The sequence below is a fragment of the Sturnus vulgaris genome, chromosome 2 (genome assembly GCF_052056855.1).
Source record: "Sturnus vulgaris isolate bStuVul1 chromosome 2, bStuVul1.hap1, whole genome shotgun sequence".
Taxonomy (NCBI): Eukaryota; Metazoa; Chordata; class Aves; order Passeriformes; family Sturnidae; genus Sturnus; species Sturnus vulgaris.
Window position 1 is genome coordinate 85,419,143 of NC_142244.1, and position 20,733 is coordinate 85,439,875.

A 20,733-nucleotide genomic window follows, 5' to 3' on the forward strand; every position below is an offset into this window, starting at 1 on the left:
CTCCTCTCCTCTCCTCTCCTCTCCTCTCCTCTCCTCTCCTCTCCTCTCCTCTCCTCTCCTCTCCTCTCCTCTCCTCTCCTCTCCTCTCCTCTCCTCTCCTCTCCTCTCCTCTCCTCTCCTCCTGTAATTTATGTGACAGCTATAGCAGTACCAAGGCAATTTATATTGATAGATTGAATATCTCTATTGTTTGTTTAATTTTTCATGTCTGATTTTCAGTGAGAGGAAGAAGAGAAGGAAATAATGTTTTTGCTAAAACAAGCAAAAGAACTTACTGAAACCACTCTTGTAACTTCTACATTCCTTTTTGTTTGTTTGCTTGTCTTATTTTTTTAACAATAGTGGTTTTAAATTTATTTGGAAATATGCTTTGCTCAATTATCAGATGCATAATTTTGACCAGAAAATGGTTGCTTCTTTTGCAGTAGACCTAAAATCTTCTTCGTGTGATTTTAACAAAGCTTTCAAAAGCATTCTTGCTTTTTTTTTTTTTTTTTTTTTTTTTTTACGGTTACTGAACTCAGACATGCAAAACATAGTTTATTTTACTTTTCTCTTTTTCTGAAAACAATGGAAACTGCAAAGATGAAACTGGAGGGTCACGCTCATTAAATGCTTGAAAGACCAGACTGTATAAAAGATGTGACCCTAATTGATCTTTTGTCACTGAATATGTAATTATAGATCTATCACTGACTAATCTAGTGGCCGAAACAGCAGCATTGTACAACATGAGATGAAATACAATAATAACTCCTCCTCTCCTGGAAATTTCTTGTAACCCTTATGATTTGAGAACTGGGTTAATGCCTGCTGCATGGCTTGCTCCTGCCTGGTTTCTTGCAGGAAACTGCTGGCACAAGGTTTTGTAGGGAAATAGCAGCTGTATGCTCACCCTGAGCAACAATGGGTCCCTGCATGCATCCACACGTGCCACATTGCAAGTTGGAGAGGAGCCCAACTTGTAACTCCTAACTTGAGAAGTTGCATCTGTTTGGGGCTCCTCTCTCCTCCCTGCTGGGGTGCATTAGGGCCAGGAGCAGAGGGAGATCCAATCTTCCCTTCATGCCCCGCAGCTCTGAAGGAAATGCTCTGTCATGGGTGGCAGACAAAGGAGCCCTGCGTCCCTTCCCTAGTGAAATCACACAATTTCTTTTTCCAATCAAAATCCCCTGGTTTAGTGACAGGTGTCGTGTTTACCTGCTCTTTGTCTGGGGCTTCTGATTTCCTAGTCTTAGAAGATAAATATGAAAAAGAAACAATATGCAACATATTAGGAAAAAAATCTCCCTATATATGTGTGTAGGCAGGCTAAAATGTTATCAGAAGATGGGCCAAATAATATCTTCACTTTTCTGGAGTACTTTATAATTGTATTGAATAAAAGAGAAAAAAACACTGTCTCATGACTATTTTATTACTTTTTCTTTCTCTGTGTTTTCTTTGTATCAGTATGCCCTAGTATCATCCTCTTTGATAAATGTTTTCCTGTCCTACGCTGGCCTACAAAAGTGTTCTGTTAAAAGGCAGCATTTATCACTGTGTTCCTGGAAGGTTGTTAAAGGCAAGAGCATATTCAGTTTCAGATTTTTGATAAGAAAGCTAGATGGGTTGATAAATTGTAGGCAATAGGTTTTGCAGAATCTACAGGGAGAATGAGCTCTCTGCATTAACTCTCTGCAGCGCTAGGAAATTTTATAAATGAGAGGAAGCATTTCAGCCCAACCCCCTTAAAGGAGAAGATATCCCTATAACAGTTAGGAAGTGCCATTAGTGTATCTCTTAACTAAGGAGGAGGTTAAAGTCACTAATGGATGGAGAGGGACATGTATTACCTTGCTGCTGTATGTGGCACAAACAGCTCTGTTTGTCCAGTGATTCTTTCAGTGTGATGAGGTTTATGGAAAAAGCATCAATCCCCTTTTTGGTGGGCATCTGCATCCCTGGGCTGTGGAGTCATATATTTTCTTACCCCTCTGAGCCAGCCGGTTTGGAAAAGGGTTCTTCTTTTACTGTGAAAGAGCTGAGCTTCCAAAGAAGGATGGGAACAGCACAGAGAAATGCACCACAGTATTTAATGGGTATAGGATGCCCTTCTTACTAAAAAGAGGCGTGAGAGCCTAACTTCCACAAACCCTGTGAATTCTTTAAATGTTGAGCTAAAAGGCTGAGCAGGGAGAGGGAGAGGGAGAGAGAGGGAGAGCCCTGGTAAGATGAAGGGAAAATTTCAATTTTGCATGCACAAGGAGGCCTATTTAAAGCTGTGCTTGGTCAACAATAAAAAAATAAATAATGCTTTCCACCCAAAATTCTTAAAGGATGGATTTTCAAGTATTCTACCTCAATTTAAATGCATTCATAGATGCAGTGGGAAACCACAGCCACTTTCCAGGTTACACAGGCATTGCCCAGAATCTCTCCAACATCTAAGAGAAATACAGACTCTCACAGTAGAACCAGGCATACTGGTCTGCTAGGCAAACAAGCACAAGCGTTTCCAATACATTAAATTATCACAGACCAGATGAAACTAATCAATACAGACAAAAGTTCACTCTACAGTAAATCTTGCCATGAGCAATGCTGTTACCATTAGAAAATGGATATGTTTTGGGATTTCTCTCTCTTTAGGTAGCTCAGCTTTAATTTCCATATGAAAGACTCTTCATCCAGAAGTTATGTAGTTGATTCAGGCTTACTGTGGGCCCACTAATACCTGCTCCTCTTTTGAATATTTTACCTTTGTGTATTGAATTTGCCTGGGGTTTTTACATGATAAATATGGAGACAGCACCCCAAACAGCCCAGCTTCAGGTTTGTGTATGAATCAATAGAAAAGCAGAATACAGCAAAGCCACTGGAAACAGATGTTTTTTTCCTATCATATTCTGCAGATGTTGTTCATAAAGAAACTAAAGCTGAGTTGAGGAGTTACTTGTGTTTTCCCCTCATTCATTCCAAAATATTTGAACTTCAGTACAAAGAAAGGCAGTAAACAAAGGGTCTAGCAGATGGCTGATACTGGAGTTATCACTCATGGTATCTCTGGCGTGCAAATGTCTCCTGTCTCTTGCATGCTATTTTGCAGAAGTAGCAGGTGTTAGATCAAAATCAACAGCACAAAGGATTTAAACACCCAGGTACTGTAGAAAATCTCCACATCAGAAAAGACTCAGGAGTTACCCTCCCCCAGACTAAAACAGGTAGCACAAGTAGTATGCTATAGATTAAAAACAAGAGGCAAAAGAGGCAGCCCGAAAGGAGTCTGTATTTCCTCTCAATTTTGATTACACAAGAACTGTGAAGTTGTTCTACATCTTGGGTTGAAATTAATTAAATCAGAACTGTTTCCAACATTAGCACCCTGGCTGAGGTGCTCCTGCTGCCATGGCACTCAGTGGGAAGACTGTGCTCAGCAGCGAACTCAAGGGAATGAGGAAAAAGTGAGAGCATTTAAATGCTATAGCATTGACCAAGCTTGGACAATTGAATGATATAAAAGCCTTTTACAGCACCTTTGTTTTGATGTGAATAGGTGTTTAAAGAGACCATGAAAAATATTTTGCAACACACCCATAAATCTGCTTCACTATCAATGGGCTCAGTTGTACGCCAAGGAGGAATTTGACATCATTTCCCCATTTCTGCTGAACAGTTTGAAGAATCTGATATGTGTTGAATGCAGAAAGAAAATCCAGTTGATGTTTATTCTGTGGCAAGATATTTTGATGTGGTTCTTTGAAGCTGAGGAACCAAACAAATTGAAAGATAGAGAACCTAAGTAACCTTTTGTTCCAGTGTTGATTATACAGCAACAGGGAAATTAATAGAAAAATTAAATTAGTCCTTTAAGAAAAGGAAGAACAATTCTACTAGAAGAACGTTTTTTAAAGTCATGACTAGATATAAGGGTTTTTTTGTGATTTTGTACTTCAAGTACACTATCTGTACCACAGAGTCAGAAAATTTGTAACCAGTACATTATCGACATCCTCCATTAGCTGTTATAGTCCAAATTTTATTCTAGATATTGTTTGAGAATGTTGTGGTTTAACCTCAGACAGCAACTAAGTACCATGCAGCCATTCACGAACACCTACACCCCACACCCCCTGGTGGAGTGGGGAGGAAAAAAAGGGATAAAACCTGTAGTTTGAGATAAGCTAAAATTAGTAGTTGATTTAATATATGATGATAGTAATAATAATAGAAATAGTCATAATAATAAATTAGTACGAAAAAAAATCAGATATAGGAATAAAACCCAAAAAAAGACAGGTGATGCTCAGCAGGGTTGCTCAGCACCCACTGACCAGTGCCCAGCCCAGAACAGTGACAGGTCCCTGTCAGCCAATTCCTCACAGTTAATACACTGCACATGGCATTCCAGGGCATGGAATATCCTTTTGGCCAGTTTTGGTCAGCTTTCCTTGCCATGCTTCTTCCCAGCTTCCCATGCACCTGCTCACTGGTAGAACATGGGAAACTTAAAAGTCCTTGACTTAGGATAAAGAGGGTAAACACTAAGAACAATTAAAAAACCATGGTACATTTTCAATATTATTCTCATGCTAAATCAAAAATACAGCACAGGACTAGCTACTAGGGAGAAAATTGACTCTATTGCAGCTGAAACCATGACCAAAAAAAAATACAGTCATTCCTAGAGTTGAGCAGAGGGAAGGATCATCTACTTCTATGTGCTGGCAAAGCTCTGTCTAATGCAGCCCAGAATGTCACTGGGCTTTTTTCCTGCAAGGTTGCATTGCAGGCCCATGATCAGCTTCTTTTGTACTAGATTTGCCTTCCCTGCAAAGCTGCTTTCCAGCAGTGATTCCCAGGCCTATGCTGCTCCCCAGGTACAGGATTTTGCATTTCTTTTTGCTGAACTTCAAGTTCCCATCACCTTGTTTCTCTAGTCGTTTAAGATCACTGTCTAAAGGTATGCATTTTATTTTGCACAGGTGACACTTCTATGTCAATGCCAAAGGCATTGTTCATCCACTCTTAGATCAGCACTGGTGTTAGAAATAGTGCATTATGGAGGGTGGTGGTGGATAACACCCACTGTTATAAAAACAGCACACTAGATTATTGTTTATCCCATTTAATCAGGGAGTATTTAAGAGAAAACTGTTATAATGGAAGCCATGCAAAGAATGCACAGAATTATAGACAGCATCTACAGAGAAGAAAAACTGAATGAAAAAAAAAAGAGGCTAAAAAGGTTGCAGTAAACTTAGCTCTCAAACAGTAGACAACAAATCTTTTTGATGTCTTGTGATTTTATTCTTATGGCTTTAAAAGAAACACGAGTTGAAGATGAAATACAAATGCACTGACATCATTCACACATTCTGTCAGCATTTACATTGGTGTTTGCAGCTCAGTCTTTGAAGACACAAAAGAAATTTTGCAAACAAAGTCAGCCTGAGGGGCAAAATGATTTAGCAAATCTAATAAATATAAGTCCTCTAGGACACAGATAAGCTATTGGACCACACACCAGTATAGAATGCATCTTACTAGGATCAGATGTGTTTTCTGCTCTTGTAGTACTCTGACAATACAGTCAGCTGCCTCCGGGTATTTTGGAAAAATACCATGATCATAATGTTCTATGTTATTTTGAATAGAAGTTCAGTTTAATCCTCCAGCACATTGACTTTGAAGTGCAAGAAGCCTTAAAGGTTCTTATAGGCTAGATAAGCATGCAGATCATACTCAGGAGGCCCATCAAAAGTGTTAGAGAGCTGAAGACAGCCTTGCTGGTCAGAAAAACTGACACAGCAAGTTACTGTGTTTGATGAAGATAAAGGGGTAATTTGATTTCTGTAGGTTTTGGCTTAAAAATAAATCCAATAACTAACATGCACATTTAATATTCTTAAAATAGGATATTCTTTTCTGGTTACATAATGAAAATATTTTGAAGCATCAGTATTTCTTCCACCAAACTCTGTAAAATCACTCAAGACACCTTCATTCAGAACAGGTGATTCTCCAGGGTGGAACAATGCCACCAAGTACAATGAAATCTTCACGGATAAAAACTTTCATGCTGCTTATGTTTACAGTCCAGTGGGACATGAACACAGGAGTATTATCTTTCCATTGCTGCCTGGCAAAATACTATATACAAGCCATAGAACATGTGAAATGTTGTCAAAAGTCATCACAAAAATGTTTTCTCTAGACAAATAATGAAAAAATTAGGTCAAAAAAATCTTTCATGCGTTTACAAATAAGAGAAAATGTACTCTCCATTTTGTATAGTCTTACTTCTAACTTTCTAAAAGGAGAGAACTATGTTTTCACTGTAATTCCATATACAATATAGATGAGCATAGGAGAATATTTTTTTTATTTCTGGCTCTCTTATTTTCTTTTCCAAACTCTCCAGTAAAGAGGTCTCACTGAAACTATAATAGTATCTGAAAATAGAATGATCAGTTTAAGAAACTGAAAGCATATAAACGAAATTTCCACTGTCTATTCTAAGTTCAGATTAAAGCCTGAGTGCTACCAAACAGTACTCTATTATCTTCCTACTTGGAAGATTTTCTTCACCTTTTTTTATAAAGTATATACTGTTAATGGTAGGATAGCAAATTTTTTTGTTTGATTCAGCATGATAATTTCTATATTCTTGTTTCCCATTAACACTGAAGTTTGGAGAGGTTCAAATACCCGTATGGACATGCCTCAGTCTTACAGGACCCCAATACCACGAGCAATGAGCTTTCTTCTTCATTTGAAACTGCCATCATCTGAACACAAGATAAAGAAATCTGATTGAGGGAAACTACAGAAAGATCCATGGGGATTCTCTTGCTCTTACTGGTGAGTCCATGCACAATCAAGGGTGAGAGAGAATAAGCAGTGATAAAAGGTAGCAATTGTTACTTGAATTAGACCCTACGGCTTCCTCCCTGGAGAGATTTAGGGGTGGGTTAGTAGAGCAAGCCCAGCTTTTTTGCTTTTTTGCTTTTTTGCTTTTTTGCTTTTTTGCTTTTTTGCTTTTTTGCTTTTTTGCTTTTTTGCTAAGCCAGTATTATAACTTTAGGCTGCAGAGAGAGGTCAGCTGTCACAGCCTCCCTTCACCACTTTCAGGATTAGTGATGCCCCAGTACAGCAGTCTTTGCTCCAGAGCCAGAGGGCTGCTGGCTGGGTCGTGGTCACAGTCAGCGTGGTTCATACACCAGATAGATCAGCTCTAGTACAGATATCACCTCAGAGCTGGGGACCCCCAATTCTCTTCAGAGTCACTAAAGAAGAACCACCACTTTCAGGGGACTATTTTCATCCTAAAGAAAATATAGTAGGCCAGGTGACTTATACCCCAAAGTCCTTCCTTTCTCTGCTGATATTGTAGGCTCAGGACAATTAACTCAGAGGTAAGCATGCCTTTAAACTGAGTTGGGATGAGCCCTTCCTGAGGCTTCTTTTAGTGTAGTATCCTTTTCGGTGATGACTGTGTGTTTCAGTGGATACAAATCCCACAGAATCAAAAATTAAATGACAAAGGAAGTTTCTTCCTTTATGCCAGGTGAGCAGTGCAGGTCAGATTGAGCATCAAACTGCAACTAGTTAAATGTGAATATATGAATGCAGAGATTGGATTTAATTGCACACACATAGGTATCTCATAACGTTATCCTGTTCTCCAAGTGTCACACCAGACCTCACAGTTTTTCAACAAGGAGGAAATATTCTGTCTAATATCTAATGAAAAATGTCAGAAACTGCCCATGAACTGCAGAAGGATGAGTCTTTGGGTAGCACTTTCACCTTGGTGTTCAGGAGCAACATTCAAGACAAACAGTGTGACATCCTTAGCAGTCTCTCCAAAAGCAAATTGGTATGAAAGCATGACATCTATCCTGCTGAGCTGACCAAGTGTTGGTTGCCTCATATCCAGTCGAGGAGATTGTCGAGTGATATCCCCATGGAAAGTAACAGATATCTGTAGGGAGCAGTCCACATCATCTGAGATACCTACCAGGTTGAATAACTTCTGGGGCTTCCTGTTTTCTTTTCACTGACTAGAGTGTAGCTAAAGCACCCAGCTACTACCTGAATCTCCAAAACTTCAGCTATCACTGGCTATTGTGGTTTGCTTTTTACACAGGAGGCACTGAAACCTTGCATACTCAGGTTAAATACTTCTTGAAAATGAACTCTTCTAAACTAAGAGGTTATCAGAGGCTTCTAAGGAGTATGTACAACGAATGTCTATAGACATTTCATAAATGTTTCAAAAAAGACATTCCTGTATACAACAGCTACACATTAAAGAGCATTTGGCTACACTCATAGGCAAAATAGCAAAGAAAACATATGGAGATGTCAAATTGCTCCAGATCTGTCATCAGGTTTGTCCATTAGAAACAAAACTTCTTTCCAGTGGTCACATGAAAGAAGTTCCCAAGTAATCATTCACACATAGTGCATGTTTTGCCTCCATCCCATCTTCAAAGCATACCCTGGTGGTCCATTCATAGGTATGAGATAATCCTTTTCTTCTACACCCACTTAAAAGTCAGTCCTCCATCTCAACCAATAGTTTCCATGTGAATATGGCATTTGCCATGGGGAGTATTAGCAGAAAAATAAAACAAGTTTTGATTTTCCAATAAGATAATATGAGACCACACGGACAATTGTCCCTATGCAATATTAAATGCAGATTCTTTTGATCTCAAGAAGTAAGATGATAAAATAATTTAATAAAATACTCTGAAAAAAGAAAATAAATAATAGTGAATGGAAACACACCAAATATTAATATTTTTAATATGGGTAGAGACATTCCACATCATTTTTACTTGTGTTCTTTTGAGAAAGAACTGTTCTGATCTGAGTTATTAAAAATATTTTTATCTGAATAATTTATCCTTTCAAAGCTTTTATAAACATTCAGAAAATTAAAAAAGCTGAATATCTTCTTTTATGAGTATATCTCCACACATGGCCACTTAAAACTAGGTCCATGACGTCAGAACTGGAATATCATCCAAGTTTCTTAAAAGCATTACTGGCCAAAACTGAAGTCAAAAAGTCTACAAAAATCTCATTTTTGTGACAGAACTCACTCTCACAGAAGCGTAGCATGGTTATAAGTGACATATTCATGTGTTGATTATATGATTTCACTTAGTCTATCATGTTTCTGTGACAAAGGAATCACCATAGTTTGTTAGGATGAGAACATGGAGGATTTTGCCAAATACGGTTTTAAACATAGGAATTGAGAATGTGGCATCAGTGGATAGGTCTTCACCAAGTAGTTACTTAAGCAAGTATCTGTCACTGATATCATAGCATGATTTGTGGTAACTTTGCAAATTACAATTGAAAATGCTTTTTTAGTTTCTATTGGGAGTCTGGTAGTATTCAGAATGGGTTTATAGTGCAGGAAGTTTACAACATAAATTATGTCAGCTAAAATTCATATTGCTACACAGTTTGGAACTCAATAGATGTTTAAAGCTTGGTAAACTTCAATTATAGAGCTGAAAAATCCCATGCCATAGAACTGTTGACAAAGTTTTGCTTCTGCTATGCTTTTCATATGCTTCTGCTATGCTTTAGGAACAGAGTTGATTTTCTTGTTCAGTGTAAATGGTGTAGTCACTTCTGAGAATGATGCTGCATAAAATATGCTTTAGATCACATTACAAAAGAAAAAAAAAAAGGAAAAGAGAAGATTGTGTCTTGGACATGTTCTGGATCCATTTGGTATGAGTTCATATAAGGACTGTGCCTTGTATTATGCAAATATGCTCAATTCTGGCCAATTATAAATTTGTGAAAAATCTCTGAAACCTCATATACACTTTGAAAATTCTTTCCAGTCTCACAACTACATGAGATGCTGCTTGACCACAGAAACATAGAACCACATAGTTGGAAAAGACCTCTAAAACCACCAAGTCCAGCACTAACTCAGCAGTACCACGTCCCCCATTAAACCATGTTCCCAAGTGCCACATCCACATATTTTTTGAACGCTTTCAGGGATGGTGATTCCACCGCTTCCCTGGGCAGCCTATTTCCACGTCTGACCACCCTTACAGTGAAGAAATTTTTCTTAATATCCAATATAAACCTTCCCTGGTCCAACTTGAGGTAATTTCCTCTTGTCCTTGAGAGACAGAAAAGAACACTTCTGGCGCCCCATATCCTTTAGCCAGCCAAACAGAACATTTGTATAGCAAAAGGTCGGTGCCACAGATTTCCTACTGCTCTCCAATATATCTATACCTCTTAACAAATCTGCCAGTGTGAAATCAACAGCTTTTGAATCTCAATACTTCAGCTGTGTCGTGAGGCTCCAAAGTCACTGGTCAAATGTGTTCCTCCACTCCCCTCTAGTGGGAGGTCCACACAGCCAGTGTTTCCTCCCTCTCCCTCTTTCCACCCTACTTTGAAGAATGAAGGGCTGCTCTGCACACCCCACAACCCCAGCTCTGCTTCGATGGTTTTGCTTGTGTGGGGACGCTTGCATACGTGTTCAATTTACCACATTTTTTTCACCACATCCTTCATTTTCAAATTAATTAGTTCTAAGCCACAAGGCTACATTGAAAGAATCTTTAAACTGCAAAATTCCCCAGCAGTCCAAAATTACGAACTGTTCACATAAAGTTAAGTTTAATTCATCACTATATGAATATGTGTTTTGCCTAAGGATTGAAATTAAAGATCATAAGACTCCCACTTCATTAAAAATATAGGATGAACAGTGCTTGGACATGAATCAGTTTTATGTCACGACTGAAGATCACTTAATGCTTTGGAGACAGGCACTGCATGAGGCAGATGAACAAAAGACATTGTGATAAAAGTCATTTAATGCTCTTAGAAAACCAGTTGCATCCTATCTTTGACAGATTTTCTTTAAAATCATATAAATTCTATATTCTCACATTTTGAACGTAGAACTTGTGATTTTGAAATATTTTTTTATTGGAAGAATCGCTGAGCTTTTGCAGCAGCCACTAAGATAAATAGGAGCACTACCCTGAGCATACATGCTGCTACATAGTCTGAGAAATCAGACCTCGGGCATCTCGAATTAACACCCCAAATTAGCTGGCACTTTCCACAATTCCCTATCTATAAAATGAGGAGGAAAATACCACAGGGACATTATGAAGATAAATTCATTAATTTCTGTTAATAAGAAGGATACTATAAAAAAAAAGCACCAGGGAAAAGCCCATTAGGAAATGAATAATTATATATTCAGTGCAAGGTTTGGATGGTGTGCAGAAAATTAGGCACAGGGACATGTATTAAGTGATGAGATGAAAAAGGAATACTGCATGGCTGATCATTCTGGGAACATAGTCTGCCTTTTGCACTGAGTGAAGTGCACTCACCCCTGTGAGTGGACATGACTGTGCAATTAATGACTACATTAACACAGGCTACCATAATTTTCTTCCTTTTCTCTTTGTGACTTTGTAAATTTCATTACTAAGTATATGATGAGATGACAAACATATATTTAGAATATTAAATAAATTTTTTAGCATGAGTTTTTCTTGAGAGGAAACGAATATACTTTTATCTACAAATGAATGTGTATGTGAATGTATGTTTGAATGTGTGTGTGTGTGTGTGTGTGTACACACAGTACATGTAAAAAGCTTAATTTAATCTAGTAATTTATTGGTTAGTCATCAAGCTTCATAAAGATAATGCCATAGATGCTGAAGATTGGCCTTTATTAGTATAATAGTAGCCAAGTGCCTCTGGAAATTTGGACAGCACTAGACTTCATCATAATATATTTATACGACTCTTTTAGCCTGACAAGGTCCAGTTTTAGCTAAAATGCAGAATGGTTGCAATATGAAATTATAGGCATGCTGATTTTCCAACATAAAATGAACATTTCTGCATTGAGCCTTCTGATTAAGCAAGTCAGCACCAAAGTAAATTGCCAAGAAATATGCAGGGGAAGATATTGTTTTTGTTTTTAAGTCTATTTCTGTTATTGCTTTATATTTGATAAAATAAGGACTTCTGCTTTATGTGAGGTTTCACCCTATAAACAAGTCCATGTAGCAATTCTCAGCTGAGTGTCTTATTTCCCTTGAATGATGGACATTTCTAATGTGACATGGTGTAAGTGATGTTTTTTGTCTTTGACAGAAGGCTGAATAGTGATGGTCATTGGTGTTTGGGCCTACAATGTTAATTCAGCAGAAAGAAATAAGACAAAATTTTTGCTCTATGTACAAGGCTGCATAATTAGCTGAACTACTGAACTGAGTGTAACCAATCACAGGAACAAGATAAAACTAATGGCTGTGATGAATGATGTGAACAATAGAATCTAACTAAATAAGGGGTCTGTTCAGAAAAAATTAGGCTCCAGCACTATTAATGTTTATTAGGCTCAGTAACAATCACTGTTGTGAAGGAAGAAAGGAAGGAGGATGAAATTGGGTTCTGTTAGTTTGGGATGAGGGGATTGGGGTAGCAATCCTAATAGATACTGTTGCCAAGATGAGAACCCCAATTTGATGGGGGAAGAGTAAGGAGATGCTTGAGACCCTGCCGTAGTTACAGACATGGTGAGTTACACTGCCTTGGAAAGACAAGCTTGGCATTTCTACACATGAAGTATCAACCAGTGTTCCTAAAGCACCTTGGCACACGTTGAATCAGAATAGGGATGGTGAGGGATGAGAAAATGAGACCCACAATACATGTGTGAAGCAGAGGTGGCCTTTCAGTGCTCCCTGCTCTTGTCTGAGGCAGCACTTGGAGTGTTAGACTCGTTCCAAAAGGACCACTGGAAGGGAGGTGTGCCATCTAGGAGAGGTGTAGTGGTACCTACTGCAGAGGAAAAATGGGACACTAAAGTTTTAATGATCAACCAGGACCACACCTGTGACTGATGTGATATTTCCTGTCAGTCCCTCTAACTGTTCAGATTGGCCCTTTTGGATCTCTCTTTCAGAGTTGTCATTTTCTGTTCAACTGATACCACCTGCAGCTTGATCAGCTACTCTTTACATTCTAGGGTTGGTTTCTATGTGCTCTGAACATTGTGTGGTTGCTTGGAGATAATATTTTTTTCCCTACAAGATTTGTAGGAAATAATGTCTCATTATTTTATTACAACTCTGAATACTGATGGTCATCAATCACTGCATTTATACTTTAAATAATTCAGTAAAGATGATTTTAATGACTTCTATATATTTTTGAAGAGGGAAGAAATAAATAAATAATTAATTGACAGCATATTAATGAAATTAAAATTTCAGTAGTTGTATTCTAATATCAAAATGTTAATAGTGAGTTAATAGTGGTTTTTTCAGAAGTATAAAATGAGCAAAAAAGCTAGAACACCACATTACAGGCATTTATTCTCAAACTAAATCAGAAAATACATAAATTCAGAAAATAACTATTTTCTCAAAATTAATATTAGTCCCAAAATTGCCCTGTATCGTCCTGCGTATCATTTGGTATTTTACATTTCTTTTCCAGATTTTCGGAATAAAAGTTGCCTATTGAGCTTCCTTGGAGATATTTAGCAACATGACGCATTTGGAAAAGTTTCTCATCTGAGTGGGTGATTGGTCACTCTAAGTGGTCATAGAACCAAGCCTGCCAGAGTTCAGGGAGGATATAGGCTGTGCACATTAGCTACACGGTTTAGCTGTAATTAATCCTGTGAGGAGCACGGAGTTGAACTTGATGATTCTTATGGATCCCTTCCAACTACAGATATTCTATGACTCCATGATTCTTATAAACATCCATGAATTCCACATGTATATAATGAATATATAGTTTCTTTCTGGTACAATTTCCTAAGTTGCTAATTTATTTTGCAACTATGGATTCTGACAGACACGTGTCTTGCTTAGAAAGGAAAAACTTTTAGACCATCAACTTATTCACCAGTTTGTAAAATTTTATTATCATGTTTCTTTTCAGGTTCCTAACAAGGATGTCCAGTGTAATGCACTTCTGCAGAAAGTCTCTATTTTTATTTTTAAATCAGGTATAAAACTGCTGAATCAGATATAAAAAAAACCCTCTTCCCTCAGCCTCTATCTTTGAAAATTTGATATCCATAGAGTTTCTCAAAAAATACACTGTCTCTTTTGAACTGTATGCTAATGTCTTTCTATCGCTAATTAAAATGATTGCCAAACCACGCATTTTCTCTGAAGCCCTCTTGTTACAGATCTGCCTGTCCTTTGTCACATTCTTTGTGTTTTTACTGTATCTTAAAGTTTGTTCTATTTTTTAATTTTCAGGATGTCCAATTTCTTTTCGCATTCAGTAATATGGTATAGTTGTTGGACTTTCTAAATTTATTCTAATTCCAGGATTCTGACAGATATTGTTTCTTCTTAGTTCTTGTTCTCTTTTTTAAAGTTGTAAAACTTCAGTAACAAAGATATTTCTCATTACAGCTTGCCAGCAACACACAACATTTTAAAATCTATTTCATCTTTAGTATTTTCTTTTGGAAATTTCAAGAAGCACCTGTATAATTTTTGTACTTTTATGAGGTCACGGGATATAATTCTGCTCAGACATTGTAGTGTTTGCTTTTTGATTACCAGCATATTAACTCCAATTGTAAGTGATGATGACAGCTGATTGTTGAGAAGAATTTGGGAGGGAGGATATCCATATATTCTCTACTGTGGCAGTGAATGGTATATGTGAGTTCTAATTTCAAAGTTAATAATTTTACAAATACTGTTCTTTTATATAACATTTTACGAGCTCCTTGTGTCTCTTCCTATGTCCAGTTCTCTACTCCCTTGACCTACAGAGGCAGTTTATGGCATTTCAGGAGTCCCTTGCTCTCTGAATTTATTAAGATACCTTAAAAACAATAAAAAGAAAATAATTGATTTTGCCTATAGGCTCATAGGAAAATGATTACTTCTCATTCTTCTTTTAATCTGCCTCTTTGTTCTTCTAACTCTGTCCTAAACCCACAGTGACTTCTAGCTAATAAAGTGACTTTCATTTTCTCAGTTACTTCTAAGAGAGAACAATGTGCTGTGTATGTTGTTCCTAGTTATTTTTTGTATCCCCAGCTTACAAATGGGTTTAGTTTACAGTCTATTACCCAGTATATCTACCTGTATCACCTGTAAAACCTTCTTTTTCTTGACAGGGCTATTTGGATCTTTAACTTTTATAGATGTAATTTTTATTGACTCAAAAGTCCACAGTTTATCAACACATATTCTCTTAAACATTTTGTCTTGACAGTGTAATTCCAACCCTGTCAGATTAAGATCTGCCAATATAGTATTAAGCTGTAATACTGAGTCTATAGTTAAAAATTGACTTTCACTTTTTCACAATAAAGATATAATACATTTCCTGGTCATTTCTTATCTCCCAGTATATATGGATTTCTAACTTCTTTCATCATTGTATAAAATTAACGTTTTAACCATAGTCCCAAACAGATAAATATGTCTTCTCAGACAATTCCTCAGCCTCTGCTGCATCCTTATTTCAAATGCCCATCTATGTGGATTCCCAAATAATCCTTTCCACAAATCTATTTTCTTTTACCTCTAACCCTGGAATGAAGAAGATCCATCCTCTCTTCATCCTCCAGTAGAAGTCCCACCTGGAGGGTTCCAGCCTGTCACCTGGGTGAAGAAGCAGTATTGTATAAAGACAGTGGTGTTTGGGCAGAACTGGGAGGGTATTTCTCCTTGTTGCAGGTCATCCTCCTTCTCATTTCCTGTGTTAATCTATTCATATCCTTCTATTCTTTCTTCTTGGGTTTAGAATGGTCCTTTGCAACACCCATGTTTCTTCATATGATTGTGTTTTGGTTTAGGAATTCTTTTGTCCAGTTTCATGTTCCCATTGAAACCACTGTCTGCTTGCTCACCTCCCCCTCCCCTTCCCTCCCCTTTGGCAAGAGCTGGAGAGGAGAACTGGGGGCACAAAAGGTGAGATAAGACCAATTTACTGGAAACAGCAATGAGATAAGAAAATTAACAGTAACAGCAACAATATTAATGACAAAAGTGTACAAGAGAGAAGTGTGCATTCATAGGATTTCCATCATGGGAAATGATATGAGCTGGTGTAGAATAACCTGTGTGGTCCCATCCATGCTCCCTCCTGCCTACTGCAAAAATTAACCCTGTCCTGGCAGGAACCAGGACAGTCTGTTACCAATAGCATTTCTTTTACTGCTTTACATATTATTTCTCAGTTATGCTTAAATTCCCTCAACCAACCATAACTTCACTCCTTTTATGTGACACTTCTCCTTTCTTTGCTATGGATGCCATCTTTGTTTTGGATTTAAAAAATCCCCTTCTCTAAAATGGTAAAGCCTTTCACTTTCTAACAAATTTGGCTTATAATATTTCTGAAGTAAATTCAGTTTCTGTAGAACTGCATTCTTTTATTTTCTCTCCTTTTTGTTGTGCTACTATTCTTGATATGTAAAATACACTAAAATACAAACTGCATTGAAACTAAAGTGGTCTCTCTTTTTCCCTTACTATTTTAATATGGGCAGTAGTCTCATTGAGTTCCTTTATTTTCCTCTTAGTAGCCCTTTTGCCTTGTTGGAGACAGCTAATTTTTTAGCTTATTTCTTAAGGTTCTGAATTTAGAACAGATTAGAACAGAAGATTTCATCTTCCAGATTTATATAGTTTTGTAGTTTTATTCAGCATTCATAGCTCACCAATCCTATTTCCAGTTCCTTTTAATTGATTCAAATTCTGATTGCACTGACAATTTAGGTATCAGATAACTGAAGTTAAACCAGAGAGGAAAGGATAGTGCATTTTTATTGGAATATCCATTTTAAGTTGTTTCAGGTTGCGCATATTTCTTCAGGTTTCAGCCACAATATATTTGCTCAGGTTGTGTGAAGTCAAAGACGCTCATTTTCATATAGTTCTGACAGTATTTTTCATTTTGTAGAGAAAGTAGAGGCTATCAAAACAGCCTGTTTTATTCATTACACTCCCCATGATTTTCTTTACAACTCATCAACAAAACAGAGAGAGAACTGGAAGGTGAGCACAAGAGAGAGAACACAGACCGTTTTAAAAATTGCAAGACATATAAATAAGTATCTTGGTAACTCCAGTTCTAGTTTGACCAAATAGAAAAAATATTTTGCACAAATTACATGGAAATGAGTGTGTACACTAAATATTATGAAATAGCTTGATATCATCTGAGAAATACCTCCAGCTGTCTCAACCAAACTCTGTATTTTCCAGACTGGGTACTTAAAGTTTCAGTCAATACAGTATTTTCTGCCTTTCTTATTCTTTTTGCACAAATGGAAAATATTTCTCTTTACCTAAGCCCCACAGCCTGAGGTAGAATTCATCTGACTGAGTGAAGAGCTGTTTGACTGTACTAATAAACTCTTTGAAAGCTGATGTGGGTAAACAAGGATTTCTAGGACATGATTTTTCTTTTCTTCATGAAGATTGCTATAGTGAGCCCGGTGAATGATGTTTGAAGCAGCCCATATATCTCTGTTAATTTTAAGGAAAGTCTAGGATACAAGAAGAATCCCCCATATGTCCAGCTGTACTTATATACACAATAATTTATATTATCTACTGGCCAATGTGCATGTTCTTGAAATTGAAAAAGATCCATGCAATTACATAATCTGATTTCCTGAACAACCAAGACCTGGTAATTTACATTATAATCTTTTCACTGAGCCAAATAAATTGTGACCCAATGAAAAAAGTTCATTTTTCCTTATCTACCTTCTTCTTCTTATAGGATAAAACTCTTAAACCATCTTAAATTTAAAGCCAAAATGTGATGTTCAAAAGCTAGAGTCCAGACTAGAGTCTGGAGCGATTCCACAATGCAGCTAGTAGGTTTGTTTTCAGCCCCTTACCCAAAAATATGAATTTCCTACTTACTTTACAGCCCTGTTTGTAGAACAGTACAGCCCAGTACTCAATGCTTTGAAAATCACTTCATATTTTCAAACTTATGGTGAAAGTAAGATTGTTTGGGGTTTAGAGTCACTTTATTTTTGGTATTTTATGTACATTATATCATGAAACTGCTTTTGTTTTGTCTTTTTATTGTAGTGCTAAATTTGGCTGTAGATTTTAATAACCGTGTAGTGCTTTGAGACCATGCTGAAAGGTATTTTATCAATTTATTCTGTTATTACTCTGCCCAAAGGCTCACCTCATTTTCAGTAAAGGCCACTTATTTTTTGTGGAGTCATCACTTTTCCCCTCTATTAATTCATCCTCCCTTTTCCCCAGACTTTTCTTTCTCCTTGAGAAGAACAGCTATTTCTAAAGCGTGGCTCTATCTGGTAGGATTATTCTACATTGCAATTTGCCTGGTGCCATCCTCCTCAGGAGCCAAAGGTACCAGGAATCACATCAGGTGTACCCTGACACTAGGAAGGAGGAGTGTAAGAGACATATGAAGGACCACAGCTGGGAATTTATATTGGGTTCAGAAGAACCCAAAATATATATCCAGAATTTGAAAATTTTCATCTCTGCTTTCATAACTCTCCCAACTACTAAAGCTAGACTTGAGCAGATGGGACAGTGTTTAATCTAGCAGTGAGAAATTAATTTCTTACATGCTATTTTTGTTAAGGGAAGGAAAATTTCACTGAACCACAAATCTCTTAAGTTTTTCATCAGAAGGAGACCTTTCCAAGCCTCACTTTGAGGCTTTCAACTAAACTCTTAATGTTCACCCTGGACCTATAAATTGTGAGCTCTTCTGTGATGACTAAGGATGCATCTTTTTGGAGTGAAGATGAAACTTGCAGAAACAGAGAAGCTCAGTTTTGGCCTGGACAGTAAGAGCTGTATATGGCTCCATGGTATTGTTCTGGATTTGTGTCATGTTCCATGGCCTTGCCAAGGGCATGCTGTCCCATCACCCAGACCACCAATGAAGACATTAAACAGGGCTGAAGCCTGTACTGATCCCTGGCCTACACCGCTGGTTACTGGCCTCTGATTAGCACTTGTTTTGGATTTGGCCATTCAGACATTTTTCAATCCACATCACCTGTCATCCAGCCACCCTGCAGCTTCATCAGCCTCCCCATGAGAATGTTATGGGAGGCAATATTGAAAGCCTTTCTGAGGGCAAGGTGAACAACATCCACTGCTCTCTCTACTAAAGAGAGAGAAAGGACTTTCAGGAAGTCTTTGTCTAAGTCTTTGAGGGAAGAAAATCCATCAAATAAGCTGGTTTATGGTGTGAAATTAAAAAAAAAAGTCATTCATAAATTATCCTTTTCGGATGCCAACAGAATAGTTCTTTTTACAGAAGGGAGGATAAAGGTAGATCCTTCCAAGGTAGGCTATTTATAGATTGCAAGTGGGACACTTAGATTGGATTGCTTCTACAGTTCTACAACTGCTTTCCTTTCCACAACAGCTATAAAGACAGCCTAGAATAGGGTTATGTATTTGGACCTCAGCTAATTTCTTAAAGCTAGATTGGCTGAAATCAGGCTACAATTTAAAGTGCATTTTTCAGCACTGCATACCTTAGCATTTTGCTGCCTCAGTGTGTTTGAGTAGAACTGTTTAACATAATTGCTAGTCATTTGGCTAGGATGCTGAGTACTGAGATGGTAATATTTGCAGATGATGCATTTACTTAAATGACCAGGGCTGAATTATCTGTCACTACCCTTTCTTGGAACAAAATATGAATTATGTAGAATGCTGATCTGACTTGGTATTTCCTGTATAGCATACTCCCTGCCTGATGCCTATACTGAGCCTTTATCACTCTTGACTAAAATCTATAAAACCCACCAGCAACAGCAGCAGAAAACTCTCCAGTGGATTTCACACATTGCTCTCTTTTAGGGAATCAAAGTCCTGCTGAAAAAGAGACAGAAGTCTGGGGTAATTTGGGGCATTTAGGGGTTGAGAAAAGAAGAATACAGACGTATTATGAACCTGACTTCTGCTCAAAACATTTGGGATTTTTTCAGAGGAAACTTTTCAAAAGTTTCCTGATCTTTGTTGGAACATTGTTCTACAGCAAAATCCCTTAGCTGCATTCTCTCAGCCAAGAAAGCTTTATTCCCAGTTTTCACACATTTTGCTCTGGATTCCTGGCTCAGAAAGAGAAAGGAAAAGAGGCTCAGCCTCTAAATTTTTTCCAAGGAAGAAAGATGGCAATATTGTCTTGCAGCATCTCAAAACCTGTGCATGCAGTGCCAGCCAGAAAATAGAACTGAAAAGCACACAGACACTTATCAGTTTTGAAAATTATTCTTTTTTTTTTTGTTTGTTTTCTTTTTTTTTCCCAAATGCTTGAGCTTATGAAGGTAGTCTTATTTTATCCACATAAATTTTCAACAAACAAAATTTGCTGGCAAGTCAAGAGCTATGCAAACACTGGACAATTTTTTCTTTGCTTCAACTCCAAAACACAGTAGGACGAGAAAAGAATACTTGTTACTTACTCTCCACAGCTTAAAGACAGGTCTATATTTGGCATGGATCAAGTATGGAGCAACTTTAATAACAACACACGACATAGTACTATAACCCAGGTTCATAAGTTTCTTTTTCGTTGCTTCAACAAAACCACCACTTAAATCAAACTCTCCTTAAGAAATGCTGATCTGCAGAATATTACCAGATGGGTCTCCTACCTTCTGAAGAAAGGGGGAAATGAGAGAGCCTCATGTTTAACGGCATATGAAAG